The following is a 4,900-nucleotide window of genomic DNA, read 5'->3' as shown; positions in this document are numbered from 1 at the left end:
TCCCTACGTGGAAAAGGCTGAAGAGATCTGGGACTTTTTAGTTTAGAAAAGAGACGACTAAACAGCATGATAAAAAGTAGAGACATCACCCTGCCAACAAAAGTCCGCATGGTCAAAGCAATGGTATGCCCAGTAGTCATGTATGGCTGCGAGAGTTGGACTATAAGGAAGGCCGAGCGCCGAAGAATAGATTCTTTTGAACTATGGTGCTGGAGAAGACTCTTGAGAGTCCCTTGGACTGCAAGGAGATCCAATCAGTCAATCCTAAAGGAAATCAACCCTGACTGTTCCCTGGAAGGCCAGATAATGAAACTGAAGCTCAGATACTTTGGCCACCCAATGAGAAGGGAGCACTCACTGGAGGAGAAGACCCTGATGCTGGGAAAGATCGAAGGTCAAAGAAGACGGGGACGGCGAGAGGATGAGATGGTTAGACAGTGTCATCGATGCAACGAACATGAAATTGAGCCAACTTCAGAGGACGGCGGAAGACCGGAAGGCCTGGCGAGACATGGTCCATGGGGTCGCGAAGAATTGGACTCGACTGTGGGACTGAACAGCAATGAAGGGGGGACATGACGGAGGTTTCTAAAATTTATGCAGGGGTTGGAGAGAGTGGAGAGAGAGGACCTTTTCTCCTCCTCCCCAAATTCCAGATCTCCGGGGCTTCCGATAAGGTTGATGGGCCATAGATTCAGGATGGACGAACGGAAATACTTCTTTACTAGACACGTGATTGAAGGGTGGGATTCGTTGCCAGAGGACGTTGCGATGGCCACAGGCAGAGATGGCTTCAAAAGGGGGTTAGACAGATGCATGGGGGAGAGAACAAGGTTAGAGTCCAGTCCAGTGGCAATTTTAAGACCAGCAAGGTTCTATTCAACACGTGCACTTTCATGTGCAGGCACACTTCGTCAGATGACGCAATGGAATTATATATCGTAGTTGTATATATAGGAGTGGTTTGCTAAATTAGCATGCAAAATAGTGAGGACACGGAGCCAGTTTGGTGTCGTGGTTAAGTGCGCGGACTCTAATCTGGGAGAACCGGGTTTGATTCCCCACTCCTCCACTTGCAGCTGCTAGATGACCTTGGGCAAGCCATAGTTCTGACAAGAGCTGTTCTAGAAAAAGCGCAGTTTCTGTCAGAGCTCTTTCAGCCTCGCCTACCTCACAGGGTGTCTGTTGTGGGGAGGGGAAGTTTGTAAGCTGCTTTGAGACTCCCATGGGTAGTGAAGAGTGGGGTATAAATCCAATCTTCTCTTCTCTTCTCAGATGAAAAGAATGGCAAGCTTAATTCCTGGTTATCATCTTGTTTCAGTTCAACTGGGGGGGGGGACATAGGTAATAAATATGTCAGACTGGAGATTGATGTGCCCAAATTTGTGAGAATCCATTCCCGTCCATCACCTTTCAAGCACAGAGGTGAATTTTACAGCATCTTGGCTGTGTAGACCGTTTTCCTTGTCCCCCAAACAAAGAACTGCATTTAAATCTACCGTTCCATGGAGGAGAGGTCCGTTAGTGGCTACCAGCTATGATGACTAAAGAGAATCTCCACATTCAGAGGCAGTCAACCTGTAAATCTCAGTGCCAGGAGGCAGCATCAGGGGAAGGCCTTGGCCTCCATGACCTGTTGCTGGCTCTCCAGAAGAACTTGTTGGCCATTGCGTGAAGCAGAATGCTGGAGTAGATGGACCCTTACTGGTCTGATCCAGCAGGGCTGTTCTTATGGGTCACTGTCTTCTGGGGTCAGAGCATCATTATTTCTGGCTTGTTTCCCCCAAAGAAGTTGATGAGCAGAGCCATTTAATCTGCTGTGTTCTCCCTCCGGGATGAGGCTTTGGACCTCTGAATAAAGATCGCTTGGAGTGTCTGTTGCAAAACTCAGAGCAGACTGAAAGAGTCACTGCCTCTGTGAGTCACTTTTCCTAGATTTTCTTACTCTGTTTATAAGCAGAGAGATTTCTTCCTAAGGCTTGCTTACGCCAAGGGGCTAAACGTTCCACACACACCCCTCCTCCTGGGGTTAGGGAGTTCGTGTGAATTCGACTTCTGCTTTTCTTTCTCTCTGACACACTGCGCGCAATCAATTTCCTCCCCGTGTGGGAATTTAATCCGAAGTTTGGCATCACCTTTCCTGTCCCTTTAAAAGGAAATGTTTTCGGCAAAGCTGCAGAGTCCGACATGAGTGTCGGAGGGCGGCTTGTGGGCTGGTCAATGCGCCGGCGCTTGGATGCCTTTCCTGTGCATAACTCTGAACGTTCCCGGAGGACTTGGGCGCCGTCCTGCAGCTGGAGAATTTCTTCATGCATTCCTTCACCAGGACCGGCCGGTACGTCGCACCTTAGGCATAGTTTATTTTTAACCTGTTCGTCGACTTCCTTCCCAGAAATTCTTTGGATGAATGTGTTGAAAGGCATCTGGAAGTAGCCGGAAGGGAGTCTAGGCCACGGGCTCGGTTCTTTTTTCAGCTGAAAAACTCGTGTCCAGTTTTTGTGGGGATCTTGTACCTGCAGGGGTGAAGGACGGGGATGACAGCCTTCTTGTGAGTAAAGCAGGAGCACGCTTAGAAGTGGAACTGTCTGTTACTGTTCAATTTCTGTCTATTTCATTCATAGACAATTTGCACAAAACAAAATGGCATGGAATGACCACTAACTTAGTAGACCTTTAAATGTTATAAGGAATAGTTAAAATTGCTGCAGTATGTACTGTAATCTATGGACTGCATAATGTTATAATTATTTTATTTTCACTAAACCTTACAGTTTTACATTTTTTCCTATTTTCTATGTTGTTCTGCATTTTGTATTGATAGATTAGTCTTTAAGGGGCTACTGGGCTCCTACTCGACAGACTAACACAGAGAGCACTGCGATTAGGGGCCCAGAACCAACTGGCCCTCCTGGGTCTTAAGGAGGCTAGGCTGTCGACAACCAGGACCAGGGCTTTCTCGGTGGCAGCTCCGTTCTGGTGGAATGAGCTCCCGGAAGAGATCAGGGCCCTGTGGGACCTCTTACAGTTCTGCAGGGCCTGCAAGACGGAGCTCTTCCACCAGGCTTTCAGGTGCTGCCACCACTATCAATAATTAACAACTAACAGTAGAATGAGAGAGGGCCCTCTGGATTCCTGGAATTTCCACCAACAGCCTAAAGGACATCAACCGCCTTAAGGACAATTGGAAAGAAGAAGAAGAGATTGGATTTATGCCCCCCGCCCTTCACTCGGAGTCTCAGAGAGGCTTACAAATTCCTTTCCCTTCCCCTCCCCACAACAGACACCCTGTGAGGTAGGTGGGGCTGAGAGAGTTCGTTCCTAGAACTGCTCTTGACAGAACAGCTCTGACAGAACTAGGGCTTGCCCAAGGTCATCCAACAGCTGCGAGTGGAGGAGTGGGGGATCAAACCCGGTTCTCCCAGATTAGAGTCCGCGCACTTAACCACTAGCCGTGAGTTGAGAGCATCGAATAATGGCTGCCACCATCAAAGTAACGCTAACGACTACTAGCACTTTGTTACGTTAGATGGTTTTTTAGAATTGTTTTCATTGTAATTTATGTTTTAAGGTAACTTATCTGTTTTTACGTAAAGCCACCCTGAGCCGGCTCTGGCTCGGATGGCGGGATAGAGATCCGATAAATAAATAAAATCTTGATTTATCTGGGGAATAGTTACAAGACATAAGTTGTTGGAGGATAGTAAGTGGTTAAAATTTGGCCATCCTCTTTTCCAAAATGTTCCTCCATAAAAGGAACTCAGTATAAAACTAATGCATTAGACTTCTGCTAAATCCATCGGGTTTTATAGATAAGGCAAACACTCCTGTTTAGGGTTGCCAGCCTCCAGGTAGCACCTGGAGATCGCCCACTATTTCTGTTGACCTCCAAAGGACTAAGATCAGTTCCCCTGGAGAAAATGGCTGCTTTGATTTGATTTGATTAAACTTCTACCCTGCCCTCCCGGCCAGGGTCGGCTTAGCATGGACAGCTTCGAGAGGGAGTTGGATGAACATCTGGAGCAGAGGTCCATCAGTGGCTATTAGCCACAAGGTGTAGGTAGGAACTCTCAGTCTGGGGCAAGGGATGCTCTGTATTCTTGGTGCTTGGGGGTGGGGCAACAGTGGGAGGGCTTCTAGTGTCATCTGGCCCCACTGCTGGACCTCCTGATGGTGCCTGGTATTTTTGGCCACTGTGTGACAGACAGAGTGTTGGACTGGATGGGCCTTTGGCCTGATCCAACATTGGCTTCTCTGATGTTCTTATAAGGGAATCAGATAAGCATATGGAGCAGAGGTCCATCAGTGGCTCTTAGGCACAAGGTATAGATAGGAACTTGGTGCTGGGGGGGCAACAGTGGGAGGGCTTCTGGTGTCCTGGCCCCATTGCTGGACCTCCTGATGGCACCTGGTATTTCTGGCCACCGTGTGACAGAGTGCTGGACTGGATGGGTATTGGCCTGATCCAACATTGGCTTCTCTTATGTTCTTATAAGAGGGAATTGGATCAACATATGGAGCAGAGGTCCATCAGTGGCTCTTAGCCACGAGGTATAGATAGGAACTCTTGGTCTGGGGCAAGGGATGCTCTGTCTTCTTGGTGCTTGGGGTGGGGGCAACAGTGGGAGGACTCCTAGTGTCATCTGGCCCCACTGCTGGACCTCCTGATAGCACCTGGTATCTTTGGCCACTGTGTGACAGAGTGTTGGACTGGAGGGGCCATTGGCCTGATCCAACATTGGCTTCTCTCCTGTTCTTATAAGAGGGAATTGGATAAACATATGGAGCAGAGGTCCATCAGTGGGTATTAGCCACAAGGTCTAGACAGGAACTCTTGGTCTGGGGCAAGGGATGCTCTGTATTTTTGGTGCTTGGGGGGGGTCAATAGTATGAGGGCTCCTAG

At 48.4% G+C, this 4,900-nt stretch overlaps 1 protein-coding gene across 1 annotated transcript in view; it reads left to right on the top strand.

Moving 5' to 3' along the window:
• The first annotated feature begins 2,283 nt into the window (after positions 1-2,283).
• LOC107122511 (breast cancer anti-estrogen resistance protein 3-like) overlaps positions 2,284-4,900 on the top strand; it is a 28,259-nt gene continuing 25,642 nt past the window's right edge. Inside the window, exon 1 of the mRNA XM_015425620.1 lies at positions 2,284-2,335. The gene's annotated coding sequence lies outside the window, so the exon portion shown is untranslated. The remainder of the gene's footprint in view (positions 2,336-4,900) is intronic.

The sequence above is a fragment of the Gekko japonicus genome, unplaced genomic scaffold, assembly GCF_001447785.1.
Source record: "Gekko japonicus isolate JY-2015 unplaced genomic scaffold, Gekko_japonicus_V1.1 scaffold5272, whole genome shotgun sequence".
Taxonomy (NCBI): Eukaryota; Metazoa; Chordata; class Lepidosauria; order Squamata; family Gekkonidae; genus Gekko; species Gekko japonicus.
The sequence above is the reverse complement of the archived record's forward strand: the minus strand, read 5'-3'. Positions and strand labels throughout refer to the sequence as shown.